Below are 27,946 nucleotides of genomic sequence, written 5' to 3' on the forward strand. Positions count from 1 at the left end.
GTCCGTACATTCAATGCATACAGACACCCTGTTGGGCCTTACTGCATACTTAACATACGGCTGTGTTGGTTGAATCTTAGCTTCGTGATTCCAACCCATGTATGTTAATGCAACGCAACGCACGCACTATCGTGTGTTACTTTACAAGCTGCACGTGAGCGCAATACACGAAAACTCCCTAATAAAGAATGTTTTTTAGACACTCAAACTATATCTGACGGAGAGTTTAGACCATTTTTTAACTTGGAGATATTCTCCATGTTTGCATTTTCTTCCTGCTTCTGTAGCTGAGTTTTTAAGGTCTCAAATTTTTGGATTTTAATGGGATCTATACACTATGCTGCCACTTCCTTTCCGTAATTGTATAACCTTTCCAGGGACCACCTGAAAGAAGCCAACAGACCACCAGTGGTCCGCGGACCACAGATTGAGAACCACTGCTCTAGAGGGCATTGGAAGCCCTCATACCAGTTTGTATGGTCTGGTACAGTATATTAGGGAAGTCCTGAAATTAGTCATTTGTGTTGTGTCACACAAAACATAACAGTACAAGGTTTGGCCTACTATATGATGTAGGGAGAAAACCAGGGGTGAAATTCTGCCAGTACTTATTTTATCTGCTTTTCATCCAATGCTCATGCATTCCATCCACTCTTACAGTTGTTTATTTTACATAGTCCACTACCGTTTTGTTAGAAAACAGTCTCGTCAGACACGAAACAATCATTAAAATATTCTCGAAATGAACCAATGACAATGGATGATCTAATTACCTTAGTTCTTCGCAGCAAGATCATGAGGAGAAGTTATATGGCAGCTTTGGTGCCAATCATTAACAAACCAAATCGGTCAGTCTCATCTGCCTATGGATTGGTCAATAACGTTGTTGCTACCCTCCCCTGATTGACTACAAATTTTTTAAGAAATGGAAAGTTAACGGTTGTTCATTGAATGAATGACATCTGAATTAAGTTTACTGCTATGAAATATTTAATCTCCTGATTAAGATTTGTTTTTCTTTTAAACCTTCAAAACAATGAATATGACAGAATTTGTAAAACATAAGCATTTTCACAGGCATGTGAAATAAAATCTGATTTTAAAAAAGTAAAATATGATTTCCAGGAACCGCTCTACAGAGAAATAATATATTCATTATTTTCTTAGTGTACACAGTGAACTAGTAAGTTTTTGAATATAGATAAAAATTGAAGTCATGCTTGTGTCCATGCTAGCTACTTAAAGTTTTGTCATGTTAAATTAAACTTCATAAACCAGGATTCAGAAGTTGATTGACATCACATTTCTTCTTGTTCAGCATTGAGAAGACTTTTTCAAAAGCAATTTTTTTCTGGAGTAGTTCATGGTAATTAATATTGACAGAAACACAGCAAAGCAGCACACACAATATATCATCGCAGGATTAGTAATAAGTTAAAAATAATAATAATAATAAACAACAACAACCACCACCACCACCACCACCACCACCACAGGGATAGGGATAGGGTAAGTGTACCTTTTAAGCCCATCAAATCTAGTTTGAACCCTTTTTTAGATATTTAGCTCAGGTTTTCTGCCAGTAATGAGTGGCGTAAATGAAAGATTAATCTTTAATTTGCTGTTTCATGAATTCATATAAACTAATATTATTTTGATTAAAAAAAAAAACTAACTTTCAAAATATAAGTTAAATCTGGATTGGTCTCAATAGGGACATCATGTACCATTTAAGCCCACGTCTGTTCTTATTAAGCCTATTATTGTTTCCTCCACTGTTGTTTTAACTCTCCAAATACATCTTTGTCCAGGGGCTGTAAAAGATGAGTTCGATGAGATGGGAGCCTCAAGATGAGCACATTTTTTTTTTCCTTTGCTTTTAGAGCTAGTTTGAGAGACATGTGAAGCATGTCCATCAAAAATAAGGACTAGGAAACTTCATGCCCGAGATCTTGGAGGACTGTCAAAAACAGATTTTCAAAATAATCTTCAGTGACCTCTCCATCCACCCATGATCAAACACAGCATACCTTGCTAATTGTGGACCATTCTGACACCATGTGCTGTAGAGGTGTTTACCTTTGTATTATTATGTATGGATTTCGTCAGATGCAGGGCCTGTGATGAAGCCAATTTCACCTACATGGTAGTTTGTCATGGACATTGTTTTCATTCAGTGTATTTGTAAGGATTTCATTAAACCAGTGCTCCGGTATAGTGGGCTCTTGCATGTGAAAATGGTTCAGATTTTCTGACTGTGAGCTCTGGATGATCTCTCATGAACCTGGCATACCACTTCCTTCCAGGTCTCTGGTTGGCAGGGTTGCAAACAGACTCCATAATTTACGGACACTTTAAGCCAGGTCAGGTTTTTTAACTCTCCTCTCTAAGCAATTGATTTTATTGAACATGTAATGAGAGTGTAAATTGCATGAGCAGTCGCTAAAGGAATGTAATTGTTTTGCCAACTATTACTAAAAGCAGACACCTGTCTGGGGGTGGGAATTACTTCCTGTGAGGATCATTTCCATCAATCAGACCTATATAGCTTGCTGATTTGTTGTATTTGTCCGATTGGGGCGGGACTGTGCAAAGCAGAAATAAGTATTGCATTAATAGAAACTTAACCCCAAGGTTAAACGAGAAAGAGTGTGGGTGAGTGCATAATTCTCTATAACGACGGAAGTGCACTACTTTGAAACGTATTGTTCAAGCAGTATGATTTTAATACCTGTTATGATGCTTTCCGGGTTGGAATTGCCATCGCAATTAAACAATTGAACACATTGATTGAAGCCGCTCACGCAATTCACACCCACTTTAATTGTTGATTTAACATCAATTAATTTGTGGTTTAGTGGCGAGTTAAAAAACCCGACCTGCCTAAAGTCCATAGATTCTGGAGCCAGCTGGCAACCCTGCTGGTTGGTAAACAGAGTTTCAATGTTGTTGGACTTAATACAGTGGCTCTCAAAAGTATTCACCCCCCCTTGGACTTTTCTACATTTTATTGTGTTACAACATGGAATCAAAATTGATTTAATTAGGAGTTTTTGCCACTGATCAACACAAAAAGTCCATAATGTCAAAGTGAAAAATAAAATCTACAAATTGTTCTAAATTAATTACAAACATAAAACAGAAAATAATTGACGGCCTGTTCTAGACAGATTCACAGTTGTGCCATATTCTCTCCATTTCTTAATAATGGATTTTACTGTGCTCCTGGGGATATTCAATGCCTTGGAAATGTTCTTATATCCTACCCCTGATTGGTGCTTTTGAAGAACCTTATTCCGGATTTGTTTTGAATGTTCCTTCGGCTTCATGATGTAGTTTCTGTTAGGAAATGTACTAACCAACTGTTGGACCTCCCAGAGACAGGTGTATTTAACCTGAAATCATGTGAAACACCTTAATTGCACACAGGTGGACTCCATTCAATTAATTATGTGACTTCTAAAGACAATTGGTTGCACCAGAGCTTATTTAGGAGTGTCATAGCAAAGGGGGTGAATACTTATCTAATGAAGAATTTTCAGGTTTTTATTTTTAATTGATTTGTTTTTTCACCCCCCCCCACCCCCCATTTTTTCACACATTGAAAGTGTTGAGTAGGTTCTGTAAATCAAAGGAAAAAAAAAACCATTTAAATGCATCAAGATTTAAGGTTGTAACACAACAAACTGTGAAAACGTCCAAGGGGGGTGAATACTTACTATAGGCACTGTAGATATTTCAATCAAGCACTTAACCACACAGATATTTAGCCTAAAAATCACTGCTTATGGCTAATTTTGAACTACTGGCTATAGCCTGTTGTAATATCAGAGATGAGCTAAGCCTATGAATTACTGTTAAGGTTTGCATGTTTGCATGCTACCTGGAGACAGCTTGAAATTTTACACTACTGCTGCAGTTAGGTGAACCTCAGATCCCTGATGTCCCTCAACCTTGACCTTTTCAGTGACTCTCTGTCTAAAGTTCCTGGCTAGCAGTGATAGATTGGTGATGGTGCCTTCTTGATAGAGGCGACACACCTCCAACATGTGAAGACATGAACTGTTCTGATGTTTTTTACTCATCCTTTGTAAATTTAGAAATTCAAATAAAATAATGTTAGATGATTTTGGTTGGTTTTACTACCTTATAAAGTACTTGCCTTTAAATACATGTTTTGGTATTTGATGTTTGGTTTAGTTTTGATTATCACCTAAATGGGCTTAATGGGTACAACACCATTTACTAATTATAAGATATAATTATATAATTAGCTTACTCTTCTAATAAAAAATAAAAATACAGACGTATTACTTCAGATATAATTTTATTTATTCACGATCATTGAGTGTTAAATGATTAAATTTGGGGACAGAGCACATTGAAATGTACAGTGGCTATGTGATCTGAAGTGGTCATGTACCTTTTAAGCCCACCTTGAAAAAACATAAAATTGCAGAAAAGCATGTAAAATATTGCTAATGTCTTTTTCATTTTATGATAAAGAAAGACAAAAGTCACCAGAAGGTATGGAATATGCAGAATTTTAGGCTTTTTTGTTTTAAGTATAATAGCACATGACTAATCTGAAGCCTATTGCATGTTCAGTTTCCAAAATGTCAGATAACCCATCATTGTAGATGATAATATTACTTATAAAAGTACTAATTAGACAGACTTTCTAAGATTCAGAACATTAATCTCTTAAATTCACAAAAGCATTAATACTTACCTTTAAATCCATCAAAAAAATATGTTAAAAAGTTTTCTTTGGTTGCTAAAGTTTTCCTGTGCCTTTCAACATGGCCACCAGGAAGTACAGACAGAAAAGTATTCATATCTTAAGAACAAAAACTCTGATTGGATTCAAGTAAAAATGTAAGATGGGTACAACAACCCACTGGATTTGTCAAGATTGCAAAAAAAGTAAAAGTAAAATTAGGATTTTTTTTTATTTTTTTAAACTGTTGATAAGTGGTGGTGGGCTTAATAGGTGCATGGGCTTAATCGGTACTCTTACCCTATATGTTCTAATCCAAGCCTATCAATGTATCATGGCCAGGTCCTGTTGTAGGGGAGTACCCAGGGTCTGGAAAGTATGGGTATGATTTCAGAGAATACTATGGGGATTAAAATGGCCAAGTCAAGTACCTTTTTTCAATAGTAGTGCCTGTTACATTTCAAATGTCAGCACTTATTGTGCATTGTTTGACTAAGACCTTTTTGTACCATTTCTTTATAGCAGTGTGGCAGGGTGAAAGCCCTGCCAGTGTAGTGTGTGTGTGTGTGGGGGGGGGGGGGGGGGGGGGTATTGGGTTGGCAGAGAAGAGGTTAAATTCCTCCTTGCCAGAAATCAAGTGGGAATGAGGCTGGAGCTTTAAATTGAATAAATGATGATTAATTAGGCTCTAGTCACAGGTGTATAAAAAGGGTAATCACAGGTGTTAAAGTTAGAAGGTGAAGGTGTGTTGCTGTGCTGTCCTGTATTTTGTGCGAGTTTTGTATCTCGTTCTGTTTTGGCCCTTGTGCCATTCGTTTTTTTTAATGTGTTTTGTTTACTGTACTGTATATTTGTTATTAAACGTGCCCACTAGCATGTCACTGCAGCTTTCTGGTCTCTGAGTCTCTCTTCCTGTCGCACGCAGTTTTTTTTTTTAGGATATCTTGAAACAAAATTCCCCGTCTACAGCAGTTACTGCATAGTGTAATATGTATTAATACTTTCATTTAAGGTTTAACATAAGTGTAATATTTTTTGTTGAGAATTTCACCCCTGGATGAAACAATAGTAAATTTCCACGACACTATAGTTATGAGCCCACTATTTCACAATACAATGATTATCACGATAGTAGCGGTTATTTAACTACTTTTTTAAATGAATAAAAACCAAAATGTAACTCAAGTTCCTTTTTTCTGTGGTATATGGTCTGCAACACAAGGAAGCTATAAAGTGTTAAAAAACAGCCAAGTACCAGCAACAATGAGAATACTTACCATGAGACTGAGGAAATCACCAACTTTATGTTTTTCTATATCACAAGAAGGAGCAACAACAAAGACAAACTGGAAGGGAAGCTAGAGGCCAGCAGTAAACGTATCAGGCTATTTTAACGGAATATTATTAACTCAAACAAAACATTTATAGGCTCACAATTGTTTCTTTCTAGCTGTGTGGTCCAGTGGTTAAAGAAAAGGGCTTGTAACCAGAAGGTCCCCGGTTCAAATCCCACCTCAGCCACTGACTCATTGTGTGACCCTGAGCAAGTCACTTAACCTCCTTGTGTGTCGGGTGAGACGTAAAAGTGACTCTGCAGCTGATGCATAGTTCACACACCCTAGTCTCTGTAAGTTGCCTTGGATAAAGGCATCTGCTAAATAAACAAATAATAATAATAATAATAATAATAATAATAATAAATGGTCAGGCCCTATAATACAGTATTTTTACTCATTGCTAACAGATTCTATAGAGTCAGCTTAGGAACATTGTAATTACACTTTTTAAATGTCAACAGGCCCTGTAATACAGCTGATCCTTTTTACTGTCAAGTTCTGTAATTATGAGATTAAGGTCCATATGCATAAAACTTACCGTCTCCTTTGTTGTGCCAGTAATAGTGTTTAACAAAACAGTATTTCATCGGGTGATTCATAAAAGTAATTTACAGTCAAAAAAACATCACTCACCGCGGCGTTAGACTAACGTGCCCTTGGAGACTAATTTTCTCATTAACATGTAATTCATCGGATTCATAAAGCTGTTTGGTCCAACTAATTGACCCTTACCAGCATCATAATTACTGTTAACATTATCTGAAAACTAGGCAACAAAATTGGCAATTTCAAACAGAATACATTTACTGTAGAATGTTGCGGTTCCAAGCATTGCATAAATAATTAGGGTCCTTACGTTTAATATGCCACTCTCATTCACATGAATGTGCAGGGTTTAACACGGACTGTTAACACTTGTCAAGCGTCAGCATTTTAAAAAACGACGCATTTGCTTAGTAGCCAAGTCTTTATCGTGAACTCAAATATGTGCTATTTGAACAGTTTTTTTTTTATTTTCATGTAATCGTGTATTCGACTACACTGACCCATCCTTAATAGAAAGAAAATAAACAAACACAAAACAGAAAAAGAAAATAATAAAAATAAAAGTAACATTTTCAGAAGGGAGGAATTTGCAATTGACAGCTCAAATAACTTGTTATATCTTCAAACATAATGCAATTATTCCCTCCAAACAAACAGTTATGATAACGAAAAGAAAACAGCTAAAATTCATAGTACCAAAATAATTACCCTCCCACCCCTGATTATAATACTTGCAGTACAACAATTTGGCTAATCTGCTAATATACCACAGTTAATAACATATTAAAAAGTGCCAATCCAATAAAATAGTATATTTACAATTAGTGATCACAGATTTGTTTTTGTTTTAACCATACTTTTAGTTTATAAGTACAATCTTTAAATTCATGAGAACCTTTAATGTCGTCTGGTAAAGAATTCCAGAAAGTTACACCTTGAAGTAAAAATGCAGTTTGTGAAATGTTGCATGTCATCTTGATTCCATGTAGGTACCTTTAACAGCTGCCCTGGTAATTCTGTTACTGTACTCTGAACATTAATGGGGGAGAGGCAAGATCATGCAGACAGGTAAAAACTAGAATTTCATAAGAATAGTATACAGTGTATAAGTATCAAAAAACTTAATAAATTATACTTGTTGAGATACTGCAATGGTGGAATCTTTTTTTTATTATTATTATTTTTTCATCTATATCTTATACAGAGAGTAAACTGGCTGAATGACAGATTTCCCAGCTTGTGACCAAGTGGTTATACAGTATGGTATATGGGATAAAATCACAGAATGCAAATACAATTTAGCAGCATTAGATCATTTCAATATACCTAAAATTTGACAGATTAAATCTCACAGATTTTATCACCTATTAAATGTGTTTATTGGGAATCCATTTCTATGCCTAAATATTTAAAATCTGAAACTATATCAATATTATCCCTTTAATTAAAATATCAATTATTTTTTTGTTGAATTTTGTTTCATATAAAAACACATTCCTACAGTTTTCTTCGCATTCAATGTTAGGCAGGAGTAACTCAGCCAATTTGTCACCTCTGTCATAACATTTGTTTGCTTACAAGCAGCCTCTTGACTAGTTTTAGCAGACATACACAATTGTATCATCAGTGTACATCTGGAGGTCAACTCTAGGACAAGCGTCCGGTAGATCATTGATATACATACTGAATAATAATAGCCCCAATACAGAACCCTGGGGGACCCCCACTGTGCAATTTCTAAAGGGAGACTGGATATTACTAACTCTAACACATTGCAATATATCCAACAAATAAGAATCAACCCATTTCATGCCTTATTAGAAAAATGTAGTTTTGATCATTTAGAAAGATTAATTTAAACCAATAGTAATAATAAAAAAAAAACATCTATGTTGAACTATCCGGTAATTAGGTAATCTAAGTATTTTGTTATTTGTAACACCTACATTAAATTTAGTGCTGGGACAAACACAGGATTTTCATGTTCGGATATTCGCTCATAATTTAAATATTCGTTTGGATATTCATTCGTTTTCAAAAAGTAACACAAGCCATTAGATTGCTCAGAACACAGACTGAGACAGCATAGCAGCAGGGGCTGTGTGTGTGCCTTTATTTTACAGCAAGATGTTACAATATGTAACACGCAAGGAGAAAATTATCCCACGAGTAAAGAATACATTGTGTAGGCCTTATTTTACCCCAGTGAATTAACTACAAAACAAAAAGGATGCCAAATAGCAGTTCATGTTAAATGTTGTTTTCTTTATTCCTGAAGTAATAGTACATAAAGTTGACACCGCATTTATTTATTTTTTCCTTTTTTTCCCCCATTCCCTGTGCCTTTTTGTAGCTGAACAAGCAAACAAAAACTGAAATTAAACTTTAAAAACACTTCAAATAAAACAAACATGGAATCTCACCATTTTGGTTCTCGTTTATTACATTCCACATAACAGAAAGTCGCAACAAAAAATATATAATATATAAAATCTATATAAAAAATCACTACACAACATTTCCAGCAAGTTGGACACTGTTTAGTAATGCATTTCAGAATTACATGGTTGTCGTTTTTCTGTCCCATGAGATTCTGATTCGCTCTAAAGCAACACAACGTGTTTTTGACCCAGATGGCCTTCCATACAGATCACTATGTGCGCACGCGCATAATCTGGTTTGTTTACTTTTTGCTGTCTAAAACTTTTAAAGAGGCTCAGGAGCTGCTGTGTTGATCCTGTGTGGTTATATATATATATATATATATAAAATTAAATCTCACATATCACACTGCCATTTTTTAACCTGTCGCGCAATTTATGAGATGGTAAATAAGTGCAAGGTATTTTTATCATTTCTAGCAAATACGAACATCTGATTTTTGATATTAAGCAGCATGCAGGCAGGCAGGAGAGCAGGATTACTAATGACAGACTGACGCAATGGTTTCTACGTGCATGCCAGCTTGTGAGACAGTGAACTCAGTTACGCAAGAAATGCCAGCAGCGGGGAAAAAAACAAAAAGAGCAAGAGTTTCAAACATTTCAAGACCAATGGACAGAAAAATATTTTGTAATTGAGAAGGGCAAACCTATCTGTCTTCTGTGCAAACAGTCTATTGGAGTCATGAAAGACTATAATGTTAATCACCACTATGAAACAAAACAAGCAGCATATGATCAATACGTGGGTGAGCAGAGGAAAACGCAGCAATATTATTTTCTAAAATAATGGCATAATTTACTCTCCTTTAAAGTTTAAGATACAGTTGATTATTGTTGAGGCGGTGGGTATAGCATTGTTTATTTGTGTTTACTCAACCCTAGCCAGAGACAACTTGCTGGAAATGTAGAATACCCATCGCCTCAATAGTAATCGATTGTAGACTAAAGGAGCGTAAAAAAACACCTTTTTTTTGGTCTACCCCACACACCATTTTTTTATGTATTAAATTGACTTAACAATAGTAATATAGTAAATTATTTGATACTTTTCATTTATTGAATTGAGTGCTATTGTCATTGGCAACAGGAATAAATGCTAATGCCATGAGTTAATGTTTTCACAAGTTATTGACAGAGGGAGTACATTTTAAGAAATGGTTTACATTTATTAAGTTTGTAATTTATTAAGCTGAAATACTGCAATGGCCAGCAACACAAATAAATGCACTTGAAAAAGGTATGTGAAATTTGCAATTCATGCAATTTGGTCACATTGCGGCCCACGGTGCCACAGTAGCCTTGCTATGCGCCCCTCTGCTCTGTAAACTGAGCACCCCTGCTATAATCAAACTGGAATGTAAGCAAAGTCTGAATTGTAAAGAACTTGAGTGCACAGATAGCTGAACCATTAAGAATGCAGTAAACATCCATATATAAAATTAACAATAGTTTAAATATGGTCTTTCAGAGATTAGCCTTTCTATTTCATGTATTATCTTTTTATACTGAAGCTATTCGTAAATAATGTATGGAAGGCCATTTCTTCAATTTAGTTGCATATTATTACTCTCTTGTTGCATACTGCAATGGGTAACTTGACATTTATTTAGCTGCTGCCTTTATCCAAGGCAAACCATCTATTTATTAATTATTGATTGTTATTTATTCATTTGCTTCAGTCTCAAATAAATCAAGATATTTAAATACATAGACGATAATATTTGTAATACTGGAATTAAGGCTTAGGCTATTTAAATATGAACGGAATGAAAAAAGACTAAAACAAGATTTATACTGAGAGAGCAAATAGCTGAAGCTGCTTCTGAACAAAATAAATCTATACCGTTAACAATAAATAATAAAAAAGAAGTGGCTGCAGTAAAACTACAGTAATTTAGTAAAGTAAATGGTAGGGATACTGGGAATTATTCTGGGAATGGAACATTTCCGTTTTTCAAAATGGCCAATTCCATTTTTTCCGTTTTTACCAATTTATTAAGAATTAACAACGTAATTTCAACATTTTTACATTAAAAATCTATTGAATTCATTTTTTTTTTATTTAAGTCCCTGAGATACTGTAGTTTTCAGGGAAAATCTTAAAGCAGTCCACTAGTAACAATGTACTGTAGGTCAGTCAACAAATAAAGGCGTTTTGAAAACACAGCTTATTGCTGGTATTACAATATACAGACCAGTCGAAAATGAGGGGCATTATTATTACAAAAATATATAGTTTTCAAATTACAAATTAAATACAATACTCAGGACACTTCTCTCCCATCTGTAGTTTCATCTGCATCAACGCAGACTGGTTTTTGCTGTACTTGCTGTAAAACTGCTTGCATGTGTTTCTCGTATACCCTGGACAGATAGAGTTGCCTTAGTTAGAGCAGGGCTCTTCAACTAGTTTTTTAAATGTAAGGGGGCCAGATTGGAAAAAAGTTAGGAGTAAGCAAGCCGGCGTATTTTACTCTGCACATTTTTAAGCAAAAATAAATAATATATAACTTAATGTTCATATATTGAACAAGACTTACACATTTTACAATATGAATAGTACTTTAATAATAGAACAGTGTGAGAATTTAACAGAGTATCGTTACAAACATTTTAAAATGCATGTGACATATTAATAGTATAACTAAAGAAGAGATCAGTGCTTCTACTTTTGTGCTACTTTTGTACTACTGTGCCCTCTGGATACGTATTTCCAAAAGCTCCTTGTTTGATTTCAAAATGCTTTTTCATATTGTATTCCTTAACTACGGACACACATTCATTGCACAATAAACACATTGGCTTTGCGTTCGGTACAGTTGGTAAAATAAATAAGTATTTATTGGTCCACGCATTGTTGAATCTACAATTTTCACCATTTTCTGTTCTTACTACAGTAGCTAGAGTAGAGAGAGCCATGTTATAGCAACACGAGTAAAAAAAAAGCTAAAAATCACTCTGAGTAGGTAGTAGTATTAAGGAGTTAAAGATAAATTAGAAATAAGTTATAAAACTAAAGATTTCACCTCAACCACCGTGTCGTTTCCTTGTGTTGAGCGAGTAACGGAGTAACAGATTTGCGATAACTAAATAAATGAATACATCAATTCATAAATGGTACTACATTCATCCGACTTTGTAGTATACTGTAGTCTAAACCCAGCTTCTAAACCAAACAATGATACTTGCAATCTTAGCAGTGTCTGAGGAAGATCATTTCAACCGATACAGTATTCTGATAATGGGTTTGAAGGAAACTGTCAACGGCGCATAGAAGTTTCAATATCTCAATTAAAATCTGCAGCAGGATAGTTTACTCTCTCAAAGTAGTTACGTTTACGTTATTTACAGTATTCAAACTTTTTTTTAGGTAAGTCAAATATATTTGTAAATATATTTGTATTTTAAGCAATATAACCGATCATTCTCTAATTGTGTTTACCACCAGCTGAAGAAAGTACTTTATTTACTTTACACAATACAATTTTTCTAACAAACTGCTGCACCACGTTGTTTTGAGCAAATTATAGATCTTTAATAGAATAATTCATACTGTGGTATATGTTGTGCAACTTTAGGGTTCTTTTAAAGTTTTTAAAAGTCTTTAAAAAAAATACATAAAATTGCTATGCTTTTTTTCAGCTTTTTGGTGTAGCAAAATATGAAATTTGAAAGTTCAAATCATTGTGTGAAAGGAAGTGTTTGACAGCGCCTGGATATACAATCATTACACAACAGAAGCACACTGGCTTGGTGTGCAGTACTTTTTTCTTTTTAATGTGGTGGTGGGAACGCAAAGGGTCTTGTGCAGAGCTAGTTGTTTTAAAATATTTTATATATATTATATAAAATCAGGGCCCCCCTTCGGGGCGTTGGGCCCTGGGGAAATGTCCCCGTCCTCCCCGCCCTCTCGGTGGGCCTGGCTGCATGCACCAATATAAAGCGGATTCACCAAAATGTTGTTAAATTCACCAGGAGTTGCTCAACTAACTATTGTTAAATTCACCCGTGCGTCACCGCTGAAGCAGCGGATTCACCGGGGTTGAAAGTCAGTGAACAGCAGCAAAACCAAAATGGCCACTCCCACTGTGAAAGTTTGTCTTGTACGGAGATACTATTATCAATGTAACTGCAGATTTAGAGCTGCCAAATCATTTGAAAATGGGTATGGAGTTGTGTATTTTTAATAAATATATAACAGTGCTAATAAACATACTGATAAACAATGTCACATTTGCCAACTTATTCAGAGTAGTCGGTGACGTACAAGAATTCGATATGAGAGAGAGAACAGGTTTTGTTTTTTTTTATCGTGTATGTTTGTTTATACTTCAAACAAATATGTTACAAAGTTGCGAAAAGTGGGCGAACTGTATTTGAAAAGTGTATCCATTAATATATTCATATTTATAAATATTTACAGATTCAGGCTAGCTGCTTTCTACATTTTAATGTAACAACAAGATAGCTCCTAATTACTTGGTTAAAGATAACTAAACCTTTGATTTAATATTTTTAAATAAAAGTAGCCAACGCAAATATCGTTTTATATGGTCGATCGTCGGTTTATTTTAAAAACCCTGGATATGTAACTTCATATAGCAATCTACCAATTTTTTACTTGTCAATCAAACAATATGAAAGGTTTACGGTTGAGTCTAGTTCCCATCAGTTGAAAGGCCCTTTGTGTGTCATGTGATGTGTAGGGCATGTATGAAAGGCCATTCCGGTCAAAAACACATTATTTAGTACACTTTTCAAATATTTAGTACACACACTAATTTGAATTTAGTACGTGTTGCAATTCTAATTATCACACTTACTAATCTGGCCCATCAGATCACTGAAAATTAAACAAGAGCCAATGACTTTAAAGAAAATAGTATGTCTAACAAATAATTAAATTAAATTAAAAGTCGCCTTACATTTGAAATCGGAAAAAAAAAAAAAAAAAATGGCTGGGTAAATAAACTGAATCGTGTGAAGGCAAGTCCGTCCGAAACGTAACTGAAAAAAAAAATAAAAAATAAATAAATAAATAAATAAATAAATAAATAAATACCCCTACTCAGTTTTAAAGACATGCGTGTTATACAAAATTAACGAGGAAATAATAACAACAACTAGAAGTTGCTAGCAACTTTACGGCTTCCAAGGTGTCAGTGTGATTGGCCGCTATCCATGTGACCAATGAGCTTCATTCAGTTGTGGACATTTGTGACGGGGTACTCTCCGCCCCTGTGCGTACTTTGTATTATTTTGTATTTGTATTATTTATTATGTATTTTATGTGACGGCAAAAAGCCAGTGCTTTGATTTATTATTTGGCAGGACAAGCGAGGTGCCGTCCACCATTATTTGTTATTGTTTTTGTTTTTAAAATACCTTGTGAGAATGCGTGACTGTCATCTACTGATTGTTTAACTGGCTGCCAGTCACGCAGATTATGAAAAATGTGACCGAGGGATAATAAGACAATTAATAGCTAGTTAATCCCTTGGCTGCAATGTGAAGAGTGTTTGTGAGTGGAGAACGGGAGTAGAGAGAGGAGATAGAGAAATAACTAAAAAGGAAACAATTGCTGGGTCAAAACCAGCACGATACTTGTTATTTGTTTCTGTTTCTTTTGGCCAACGTGCCATTATATTTTGTAAAAGTGTTTTGTTTTGTTTAAATCTTTTATTTTGTTAATAAAAGCGCAAGCAGCGCATTCGTTACCCCAGCACTGCCTTGCGTGTGTGTATCTTCCGGGTCTGTGATGTCATCCACCAGCCATCCAACTCACAACATTACTTTCCATATGCCTCTACTATTCTGCAAAGTTTTAAGAGTTTCTATGCAAATGTGTTGCTGTTATGGAACATTCAACATATGTGTAAAATGTCAATATGGCCGCCATCCATGTGACTAATCAGCTTCATTCATTGGTGTACATTACTTCACATAGGCCTCTACAATGCTATGAAGTTTATATGTTTCTATACATGTTCCATAATAACCATGACCCTATCTGCACTCTCTAAAGAGTTATTAGCACGTTTTGCATTGACCTTTAGAAGAGGTCAGAGGTCACAGGCAATAGCATTTTTTGATAGAGCATATATGGGTTCTTATGTGTTACATAATAACCATGAGCCTATCTGCACTACCTAAGGAGTTATAAGCAAGTTTTGCATTTGACTTTTAGGAGAGGTCAGAGGTCACAGGCAAGGACATTTTTTGATAGAGCATGTGTGGGTTCCTATGTGTGTTCCATACCAAACACAACTCTATCTGCACTCTCTAAGGAATTATAAAACCAGTTTTGCATTTTACGGACATTCGAAAATTTGGCTTGACAAATCCAATATGGCTGATAAACCATGTGACCAATCAACTTCATTCTTGATTTGCTCACGGCAGCCATGTTTTTTTATGTAGTGACTTGCCTTGAAAAAACTTGATAGACAACCTTGCCAAGGCTACGTATGCAAAGTTTACTTTTGCCAGTCTTGTCTTTTTCACCCATAATTAGCTTGTTTGAACAATCAATCTGAAAACAAAATTTGGGGGCGGAACTGCTACTGTAAAATGACCAGCTCCTACATAAAAAATGCATTGTTAATTTACATTTATTTAGAACACATACTATTTGATAAATTCTGATTGCTCCAAATCAAAACGTGTGTGTTTTTGACCCAGATGGCCTTCCACAGACACACCCCAGGGGAGTGACGAGCGTGTGGTTTCAACGGAGAGGCTGCTGTGATACCAGCGATTTATGTAGTGCTGTGTTCGAAGGTTTGTTTGCTAGCCAGGAATTCGAAGGTAGTTTTAAACCTTCGAAGGTTCATTAGGTGGCAGTCACACACTGTGTTTTTTTTCTTTGTTTTTTTTTCTCTGTTAACAGAAACCGTTCGACAATGTGTGAATACTATAAATTACACACTAAATGTAACTTGCATGTCAAATTCAATCTTTTGATTTGTATAATGCATATTATGTAAACAAAAGTTGTATCAAAATCCACTACCAAATCATTAAACGTAGCAACTCTATATGGCGCCGCTGCTGTGTATGGAGCAGGGTATATTATGCCAAAGCACTGGGGGGTACCTATAGCGGTGGTAGTGCTTCAGTATAATATGTACTGAATACCTAGTGTACAAGACATTGTAAGTGCGACGTCGCGAGTTCGAGTCCAGGCTATTCTTTGCCGACCGAGGACGGGAGCTCCCAGGGGGTGGTGCTCAATTGGCCTAGCGTCGCCGGGGGAGGGAGGGTTAGGTCGGCCAGGGTGTCCTCGGCTCACCGCGCACCAGCAACCCCTGTAGTCAGTCCGGGCGCCTGCGGGCTTGCCTGTAAACTGCCCGAGAGCTGCGTTGTCCTCCGACGCTGTAGCTCTTGGGTGGCTGCATGGTGAGTCCGCAGTGTGAAAAAAAGCAGTCGGCTGCCGGCACACGCTTCGGAGGACAGTGTGTGTTCATCTTCGCCCTCCCGCGTCAGCGCAGGGTTGGTAGCGGTGAACTGAGCATAATAAAATAATTGGCCATTCCAAATTGGGAGAAAAATAATAATAAAAAATAAAAAAATTGGCAACGACTAAAAAAAAAAAAGAAAAAGAAAGACATCGTAAGTGCTATGGTTTACTACGTTTGAAACATACAAAATATAAACTACTGAACAATTGGATTTATGTAGGATACGAATACAAATACAGGTGTTATGCTCAGCAATACGATTACTGCAGCTTTACCAGACGCTGCATTTCTGACTAAAGAATCTTTTTATCAACCCAGTCAAACACTTTTCCATTTTTAAAATTAAAATGTTTTGTAGTAATATAAGAGAGGTGTGTGTATAAAGAGAAACGGTGATCATTTTTACCAGTGATGACAGCTAGGGCCGTGAGTTTCTGCACATATATTTGGGTTTTAGAATTTTTTTTTCCTTAATCTATTTACATTAGATAACTACTAGAAAGCGGTTCCATAAATTTACACAGTTTAAAATTATGCATATAACGTTGAATTAAAAAAAATAATAAATTTAAAAAAGTGCATACGAAGCTGCGTTTCATCTTGTGAAAAAACTAAGCTCAATCTTTTTTTTTGAAGTCTGGATCCCAGAGTAGAGGCTCAGATGTTTTTATTATAAAACGGGTGCAGGGCTAGTAGTTCTATTGTCTAACCCTGCTTTAGTGACTGTATACTGTTATTGTTGGCATTAATATAACTGTTCCTTTCTTTAAAATTATCTAAAGAAAAAAATGTGTCAGGTTCTAGATCCAGATTATCATGCATCGTGTTACTATCGTGATATTGTCATTTTCTGTGGAGCTTGTATCGTGATGTGAAAAATCTACCACCATGGCCACCGGTGGGGAATGGAGCTGTAACAATTTTAAATTAGTAGTTACCACTGGCTATGTTTACAAATGCCTCTGGTACCCTCAAATTCTGATGTCATCATACCGTCATCTGTTTATATTGTACCCACTGAAATATCAGCAACAAGACATAATCTCTGTGCAGCTCAATTCAAATAAACAAATAAATAATATTATGCCCATGCTGTATTTGCACAATCAGCTTTATGAGTCAAGCAATATATACTTTAAAAGTAAAATACAGTAGAGATTCAGCTGTTTATGTACTGTGCTCTCTGCTGTCTGCTCTCTACAGCATCAGTAGTTTTAAGACTGTTGGGGATTTCAGCAAAAGTTTGCTGTAGTCATTTGTTGAGTCTGGGATCTGAACAAAATGAGAGTTCCTCTCTTCTGTTTTTGGGAACCATCCAGGCATCTGGAAATCCCACATACAGTACTGCTCTCAAATTTCACAGTTTTACCCAAAAAGCTGAGGAGATGTTTTTAAAAATGCCTCTTTTCAGAATTCTGTTGGTGTTGGGTCTTTCTGCAGGAAGACATGAAAGCTTTCTATATGTACAGAGATGAGAGATCTCAATACAGAGATGAAAGTAAGCAGGTACTGCCCGGTAAAACAGGTAATTCTATATTTCGACTTGTCAAAACGATTGTTTAAGCAACATCATTTTTTCTTTGTATTTCAGTAAAATAATTCTCAGTACCTCAGGTCCCATTCACATGACAGGATCACAGAGTAGGCGATAGCCATGGTAACCGTCACAGGGTAGATCGGTGACATTTAACTACATTCGGTGCAGGAAGAAACAGTATTCCAAAAAACTAAAAACACCTACTCCTCTCAGTGCAGCTTTTGTAAACTGAAATCTTAGTGGCCTGAACTGCAGGTTGGTCCTGGCCAGTACTAAACCTTACAGTACAGTGAGCTCCAAAGAAAACAATTTTTTGTTGGATGTGGTGTTGATTGTATCAATCCAAAAATCACTCATATTACAGTACTGTTACTTTTCTTTTTAATCACTGCAACATTGATGTGTACAACTTTTACAGTATGTGTATAGAGGCAATAAATGATCTTGCACTGTCAAAATAACATGCAACACATGAACAACATTTAAAAATGTAAATATTAACAGTAAAGAGTCATAGTTCAGATCCTGAGTTTTACTATATTACTGCACTCTTAATGAATGCAGTAATATAATAATTAATTATTATGTTAAATCAGTATTTACAGAAGTAGAACACTCAATCACTTTGGTGTAAAGAAAAACGGTAGCACTTTTTTCCTCCAAGTTCGTGAGACCTTGCCACAAAACTCTTACTGAACAGTACAAGTGCTGTGATTTGTACAGGTATATTTGCCTTTCTAACCAATGTAAAGGAGAAGAAAAAATCCATCTGCAGAAAATGTATGTTTATTTTTCCAAAAAGCAGCTGCCAGTACTTTTACTAATAAATTAATACAATACAGCGATTCAAACCATTTTCACCTGCTGCACAGTACATTACCCAAGTGGATCTGGTCACACACAAAAAGGTGTGGAGAACTGCATGCAATTATTCAGAAATCAGGCTTCTGTTTTTACAATTTGCAATTTTCTTTTCATAATAAGCTTTTGAACAAAATATTCTCCAAGTGTACTTTGGAAGAAAACATTTTAAACATTCAATACAGTAGTAGCTTATACTGCTTTTACTCAAGCAAAGATTGCATAATATTTCATGACTATTTAAAGCTGGTAAATAAATGTGGTTGCATGTAAACTAAGAGCACTTAAATTAACACTAAGCTTATTTCTGTTTTGAAACATTGAAAGTTTTATTTTTTTGTTGCAAACTATGCACTAATCATGGAAGCTTATTTTAAGATTTGTATGGGATGTTCAATGTATTTTGGAGTTGTAGAGAAAACTAGGAAATATGCTCCAGCTAAAACCTAGACCTAGCTATGTAAAGCAATTTAAAGTTGCATTGTATTTCTTTAAATAGCTATTTTAAAAAAAAGGTTAATGGAATGTATACTGGTTTTAATAGCTATAAAATAAAAATACATTATACCGCGGTGTGACAATAACCGTTGGTATATTTTTTGAAGGATCATACCATCAAAATGCAATACCATGACATCCCCAAATAAACACCTTAGCGTGTTTTATTGCCTAAACATGCAGTATCTTGAATTGGACTAATTACATGTTGGGTTACTTTTGACCAGTAATGTACTGGTAAAGGACTGTAGATGTTAAAGACTTTTAAAACTGACCACAAAATATAAGTCCTCTCAACAAATGTGCTGTAACAGCAAAACCTTTTCCCACATATCGTGAATGTACAGTACTGTGTGTACAGCAATACAATATGCAGCATATATACATGTGTGCTATAAATACAATTTTAAATGCACAATTTCTGTTTTCGTTCACACAAGAGTGTTTGACACAAATTCATGACTCCCATCAATATCAAAGCAGTATATGGCAAAGTTGTTGCTCCACATTTTTGCCACCCATGGAGAAGTGAAACATAATCATTATCAAACACAATGTGTTTTCATTTCATATCCTGGACAAACAAGCTTTGAACATCAAACCAGGATACAGCCAGTTAGCTTTTAAAGGGGGTGTTGTACTAGAGAACATAGCGCACAAAAACGTGACTTGGAAGTCGGGTCTCATGCATGGGCTAACTCACATCAAAAAGCGAATCATGTGCCCACCCAATCAAAGCACGGGGGGGGGGGGGGGGGGGGGGGTAAGGTTACAGCCAATAAGGAATTAGTATCACATCCATTACGGAAAGCTATGTTATGTAAAAAACAAGAAGCCAGGAGATATTGTTAACCTTCTGAGGAGTGCACTGTAATGTTCCCCCAGAGACATCCAAACATCGGAATCGCATTTTGAGGATTCCAAATGTTTGCTCAATTACAGTACGAGCACATTTAAAGGTACGGTTATAGTTCTGTTCGGCAGGGGTCGTGGGGTTGAGCAGAAGTGTCAGTAGCCACTCGGGGTGTAAATCGTTTAGAGTTTAAACGTTAGTAAAGTGTCAAACGTTTTTAATTTTGCTTAATCGTTTAAACTTTGTCAAAAATGTGCAGGTCAAAGATTAAAAAGTGGGTGTCTGCAAATAACGGCAACTCAGTTAAGGCCCTGTGAAAATTGTGGAAATTTTCTTTAAAATTCACGGCATTGTCACGGGTAAAGTATCGTACTTCACAGACTGTGCAAGGAAATATAAAATAAATTACATGTACAGTTTTTTTTTTTTTTTTTTTTTTTAAAAACAGCAAATATACAGATAAGTGCACTGACTTCAAAATTAACATCAAAGTTACTCAAGCACTTTACAATAGCTTGTGAAACAGTGTTGAAATTAACAGCCTGTAGGTAAAGTGTATCTGCAAGGACAGCTTTTAGTTCTAGTACATCAGGTGCATGTTCACCATTTAGGTCTTGCATAACAAATAAAATGCATAACACAATACTGATCTTGTGCATCTATTGACTCGTCAGTGTGACCACTGACAAGCAACCAGACTGTTTTACCAATTCCATAATCTCCTGCTTGTGATACTCGGCAGCTCTAGGTAAGTATTCACATCTCAGCTGGGCTGATGACGAAATCACTCCACCATTTGCTACACTCTGTGTGAAGAATTTCTGTAACTTTTGGTTGTCCAATTTTTCAAAAGGGATATTTGCGCAAACGCCTTTGTCAGGTCAAAATGTAATAAGTGGACTTTTGGAATATGGAAGTCACCGTTTTTTGTTTCTTTGCAAGTAAAGCAGTCGTAGTACTGCTCTGGATTTCCGCCTTTCTCTTTTCGGTGAATCTAAATGCCTGTCAACAGACGCTTTTCGGTAGTGATCTACAGTAACGTTGCTGGACATACAGAAGAGTTACCTCCATCTCTGGATACTGCTTTACGTGATCTGCTGCAGACACATTTTAGTCTAAGACGTCCATTTTTTTGTTTACAGTGTGTAGTATTTAAATTTCCTACTTAGACTGCATGACAATCACTGCACAGCACTGTGTGCATGGCGAATATTACACGCAGGCACACAGCAGAGCTGTACAGTTTTGTTAATGTAAATATATTTTTTTGTATGAAATACAAATAATTATTAAATTATTTTTATTTCTTAAGAATATTGTAAAATAATCGCAGTTCTGGTCTAATTTCACGATTTCCGCACAGCCCGTGAAATCGCGATTTTCACAGGGCCTTAATCATTGTCACTGGATATTCTCCCAATGTCCAGCATGCTATTTAAACTATTTAAATTAATAAAGAGTAGTCGCTTCGGCATTTAAATGAAAAAGTAAGACTTACCATTTAAAAGCCCATTTAGTTGTTTGATAGAAGAAAAAAAAATGTAACCAGTTTTACTATGAACGCGTTTCTCAGTTGTGATTGAGATACACAAATGGAATTAACAGCTATCAATTGTAGGGCTGCTACGATTAAATCAAAAATGTACAGTATTATTAACAAGATGCAATGCATGATGCTGCTGCAGCTATCACTGAATAAAAAAATTAAAAAAAAGATGTTTTTCAGAAACTTGTGTCTAGTTTATATAGATTACATTCCAAAAGTACTGTAATCTGTTTGGAATAAATATTTTAGTAACACTCCTGTAGTATGTTAAACTTGCTTTTGGCTAGTTGCGAATGTTGTTTTTTTTTTTTCTTTCTCCTGACTCTACCCAGGCGTAATTACCCCTCGCGTTTAATTGTTGTGCACAAGCTTTTACTTAACTGCAATGATATTAAAATAATAACATCATGGGAAGAGGAATACACAGAAAATGTATGGTGCAATCACTGATATTTACTCGAACGGTTATATTTTGTAGGTCTTAACTGACAGCCCTACTCAATTGCATTTAAGGAGAGTAGAAAAGACGAAGTAAAATACCTATTTATAGACATGTATGAGGTAATTTATAGAAAGCTATTTATTTTAAAATGCTCAGAGCCCTTGCAGCTAACGCACTTTCCCCAAGATGGCCGACTGCCGGTTCTCCTGCTGTCGAGACCACACAGAGGGGGAGGCATACTACCCCCCTTACACACCATCTTTTTAAAATGTTTTTATTTTAACATTTAAACTATATATTTTTAAAAGTTTATGTATTAAATTAAACTGAATCTAGCACCCCTAGTGCCCACCGCTTCAGTGGATATCCGTTGTCCCCTATCAACCAGCCTCTCAGACTGTCATCCCGCTGAAATGCAGCTGCCACCTGCGAATTAGCGAGGATAAACAAGTCATGAGTGGAGCCAGGACAGTTTGCATACACATTTATGATGTATTGTTGGCATCACACACTACTTGCACGTTGAAAGAATAGGTCCCCTTATGATTTATGTAGAGGTCCCTATTCTGTGTTGGTGCGCGTAGCTGTACATGTGTGCAATCGATGGCTCCCAGGACACAAGGAAACCCATACCTTTTGTTGCAGCTTGTGAGAGACTGGGAAATGGATGAATTCTCCTGCCTGCTTTACTAAATCTTAAGTTACATCTTGCACTGCACATGATACAGCCGACTGGCTCACGCCTGCAGTAATCCACAGTGGAACGAGCCAGTGGCATAAAATGTTAGTGCAGCAGGTACCCTTAGTGCTACAGGCAAACAGTGTGCTCTCCGCATGTCTCCTTCCAGGTCAGCCTGAAGCAGTTGGCAGATGTCTGCTAAATAATAATGTCAGTGATTGTTTGTCTGTTGAGGCGAAATTGCTGCATACATTGCGCGTCAGACAGACTCAGTAAAGACAGATGACTTCTAAATATTTGGGGACGTCTCTTCCTCCTCTCTTTGTCTGGCCACGTAGAACTCCAGTGTGCACTCCATATTTCTTTTATTTCTCTTTTTTTCCTCTCTTTTCTTTGCCTGCTTCCCTGGTAGTTTCAGCGGTATTTATAGTGGATCATGTAATTTGCACACAGTTTAGACCTGGTTTTCACATGTCAATTGAAACGCAAATGCTAATACTGTTGATGGTTTCCTAAATCGCTACACTGTTCCTAAATGTGGACGATCCCCTAAAGTTCAGCCCACGTCCAGCGCTAATGCTGACTTGCCAGGTGGGCACTAAAACACTGTTCCTAAATCACATAGGTGGGCAAAGTCTGTTTGCCCCCACATGCACCTGATTCTGGTGCGCTAACTGTCTGCAAGTGTTTTGCGATTGCCTTAGGGGTTTGCGAACGTTGCTAAATAGGGCTATGTCTGCTTTTGCCCTGTTAAAGTTAGAAAGCCATGGACTAAACGCAAGACATTTCAATCTATTTTTGGTCCCAATACAGTAGCATTTTTCTCTTTTACAAGACTGCATGCTGTCTTATATTCACCAATATTATTGTATTGCTGGCAGTTTGAGACTTACAAAGGCAACCTAGTTGAGAAACAAGGGCACAACCAGCGGTCCAGATAAACTGAGTACCTTCTGTTTTTACGGATTACAAAATCAGAAATATGCACCAAATTTTAATTTAGTGCGTAAAAATATGCATAGCAATTTTGCTGCACAGCTTGTTTGCCTGCCTGTCCTCCCGCCCCTAAAACTTCCACTAACAACTTGGCTGCATCTTCCAGAATACAATGTCTTCAGTTACTAGGAAACTGAACAAAAGAAAAAACAACTCAAACATTATCCAATATCTGGCTAGCCCTGTTGTCTTTGCAGCCAACCACAGTAAGAATAAGAAAAATTAAAAGCTACACAGATTGAAGCATAAACACCCCCAGTCCAGCTACAAATCCAACTGGAACCACCGCTAAAAAAAGGTGTCAATAATATTAAACAAACAGTTTTATAACTTCATTTCCTTATTTTATTTATTTATGAGTCTGGCTTTATACACACAGAATTTAAGTGCTCCTATATGTGCCTAGAATACAATCTATAGTAACACTCCATGTTCAACAGCCAGCAGGAAAGCAAATAGTTATACTGTAGGTCAATAGGGGGAGGGGTGGTGGCACCTCTAAACTGAAATCCATTTCCCATGGGAATTTGGAGAGGAAGAGTGGCAAATGGCATGAACAAAATTGTTCAATATAGTAAGATATTTTATTTATGTTACTGGGGTGATTTGTGCAACTGGCATTAAAATCAACCTAATGTTCATTTGGAAAACTTGGTAAGCGAATTTTGTATGTTCACAAATAGATTACTTATTGACAAATTCAGTCATTGACAAAGTTCACTCTTTTTGCTGATCCAATAGTAAACAAACAAGTATACCATTTGTGTTATTATCATTTCATTTTTTGAATACTATTTTTAAAAGATTTTGCGGCAATTGTTTGTTTGCCTATTTTCTTTTTACTTAATATATTTAAAAAAAGCAGAAATGTTCCATTTGTGAATAGATTAGCAGGTCAAGTTTAACAATCTCAAAAGACTTCCAGGAAAACAAATGTTTATGCTGCAGAAAGATTTCCGTTAATTGAAACGAGGTATGTTTGACCCCCTTTTTTACCCGTTTTTCATCCTTTGTGGGAAATGAAATGCTGCACTGCTGAGAAAGTGCCATGAAAATATAACCCACCACATTCCATCAAAATAAATAAGCAAGGCCACCCAAATTTCCAATTAGTACTGGTGTAGAAGGCAGGAAATGGCTAGCGATCTGTCAAAAGGCCACCCTAGGCTGGGTCGTGGATACGGAACAGTCACAGGAAGGCTTCAAGCAGTAACGCAGGCTCAGCGTGAAGATGGCTCCCCTCCAATCAAAACCCCACACTAATAGGTTAATACAGATTTCCTGAAACATACAGTCTAGCTACAATACGGAATTCAATTCCTCCCCCAAAATATACCCTTTTTTGCATGTATAAGTAATAGGGGCATTATATATATATATATATATATATATATATATATATATATATATGCAATAATATGAGCTGGCTTAAGTCACATTAAGTGTCTTAAAATGTAAGCTATTAAAACAATAGAAAGCACTAACTGTGCAAATTTCCCCTACCACCTGAAATAGCACCCATATTGTACTGCTACAGAACCACAGGCAAAGCAGCGGTTAGTGTAGCCTTTAGTTTAAATAAATAAATAAAATGGTACTGCATAGTTTAACAATCAACATCCCTGTACAGAATGCATTATATTAAAAGACACACATTTTACAGTGATGTAATTATGTACAATAAAGAAAAGCACGGACATTTTAAAACTATTTTTCAAATTTTAAAAGATACTTTTTAAATGAATGATGAGGAATTTATGAAATTGTGAAAATCTAGATTAGACTAATTGTGTATGTTTATTAATTATATTATTATACATGTAAACTTAAAATTAGACAAAACATAAAAATTAAATACAAATAATTGCAAAGGTTCTTAAATAAATTATAGATTACTGCCACCTTGTATTTTTTATTTATATCAAGGATTTCAGAGATGTATTATTTTGCACACATGTTCACTGTAAGGTGGTACCGCCAAAGAAGCAGTAAATTCCAAACCCTAGTTTACACTTGATCCCTGCAGTGCAGGAAAAAAAAAAGGTTGAAAACTATCTTAAAATAGACTTGAATACAAGCAAGAGGAAGAGTAGGACCTACTCCTAGACACTGAAGGGAAATAACAAATACAAATGTGAAACATATACTCTGGGAACACAGCACTGTTTGTATTCACAATACATAGCCACCATGAAGTATAAAACATTTTAAGTTTGGTTTTAAATCGCATCTAGCTTTTAACAGTACTGGAGAAGGAATTCAACCAATGTGAGGTTTAAATAAAAATCCATCAAATGTGAACTTCATACAGGGGGATATAATTGTTGAAAGGGCCGATTTTGCATACCATTCACTAGTGTAATATACAGTAAATCCCTGTTTGCAGCAAAAGCTAACAAGAGAAACAAAATAAAACAAAAGAAATAAAAAACACAGCAGTACAATATACTGATATGTTTTAATGTGCAGTTATATGCAGTTATATTTACAGTGCACATAATTAATAACTTTTTACAGTAATTCATATTTATTTCAAAATATACCACAATAAATGGACAATCCTCCAAAGACGCCATTCTAAACACTGAATAAAACTAAATGTATGTTCCCCACTGTTAAACAATACACGACGCAGGTCGACACGAAACATAAATAACTTTTTTTTTTTTTTAATCTAAGCATTACACAATTACAGAATAATACAAGGCCTACTACATCGTAAAGTTTACAGGACCATGTCCTAAAAAGCCCAGATCGTTGCATTTACTAGTTCAGGATTTTCAATGTAAATGTTAGCACAAAAAACGAAATTAACAATTTACAGAGGTGTAACAGACAAGAGGTACTATTTTATTTTTTAATACATTAATAAACATTAACCAATGGTTTATAATTAGTATTTTCCCATCACATTCAAACACTCTAATTCCATGTGCTTTGTTTTCACAAATAAAACAAACGACGCAATAGCCACAGAACTGCATTTTTAATAGAAGGTCAGTGCATTTAATTAATAATATTACTGAAATTTAAACACTACTTGGTAAGTTATGTCAGTGTATCACCATTACTTTGGGTGGATCATCTTCCGGTTTTCAAATTTCAGATCAAGAAGCCAAGCAAAAACACAGCGTTAAAACTTTTGACAACGTTTTCTGTTGTTGTTTTCGTGCACAAGTATAACGTCCCTGCCACGTAAGAATATCTATATCCGTCCAAAAACGTAAACACATTTTAAACATCATACGCTTAAATAATGACAGCTCGTGCAGCACAGTAACAAACAAACCAGCACGATGTCCTTACTGTCTCATTTAAACTAGACGGTACACTACACTCCAAAACCATTGCGTTGTCATAACACCTCTCGCTTCCACTGATTTACATTATCAAACTGTAACCGAATATTTTATAGAAAACATGTATTTTACTTTTGTCTACTCACAAATTGCAGCTGCAGGAAGAGCTTTGTTGACCTTCCTTCTCGTATCAACTTCCAGGTCTCTAGTTCCTGTCAGCTGACAGCGGTAGAAAAGCTGTGGCAAGCTGCAGCTGGTGGCTTGGTCAAGTGGCGCTTTCTTCACATATTCACCGCAAAATGTGAAACGTGATGGTTATATTTATTTTGCATTTGGGGTTCCAGCCTCCTGGAGATGGAAGCAAAATAGAATATTTAGTTGACCTCTCTACACTTTACAGTTACCAGCAAAAACTTTACCACAGTACTTGAGCACTTTCAAATTTTAACCTCTGATATTTACGTTTTTTGTTTCCCTTCCCTTTCTGTAAACTAAAAGCCAATAAAATAAAATCTTTTTTTTTTTTTTTTTGTTTAATCCATCTAGTTTCTGGTTTTAACAATGTGTTCCATTGGAACGAATAAAGACTGACTACTGTACTTTATGTTTACACAATACTAAATGTATCATTGTGATTATTCAAAACGATTTTTTAATGACTTGATTAATAAACCTAACCATATTTTATTTTTCGGTATAACACAGAAGGTTATACGTATTGAAAAGCT

At 35.7% G+C, this 27,946-nt stretch overlaps 1 protein-coding gene across 2 annotated transcripts in view; it reads right to left on the reverse strand.

Annotated features, from left to right (window-relative positions):
* The window catches only part of LOC117394682 (exocyst complex component 2), a 163,132-nt gene extending 135,614 nt beyond the window's left edge, over positions 1–27,518 (reverse strand). The window contains exon 1 of one of the 2 annotated variants that reach the window (XM_033993116.3): positions 27,365–27,518. The gene's annotated coding sequence lies outside the window, so the exon portion shown is untranslated. Of the gene's footprint in view, positions 1–27,350 lie in introns of both variants that reach the window. The other variant, XM_059014142.1, reaches the window with a different exon arrangement.
* Positions 27,519–27,946: the final 428 nt, after the last annotated feature.

The sequence above is a fragment of the Acipenser ruthenus genome, chromosome 3 (assembly GCF_902713425.1).
Source record: "Acipenser ruthenus chromosome 3, fAciRut3.2 maternal haplotype, whole genome shotgun sequence".
Classification (NCBI taxonomy): Eukaryota; Metazoa; Chordata; class Actinopteri; order Acipenseriformes; family Acipenseridae; genus Acipenser; species Acipenser ruthenus.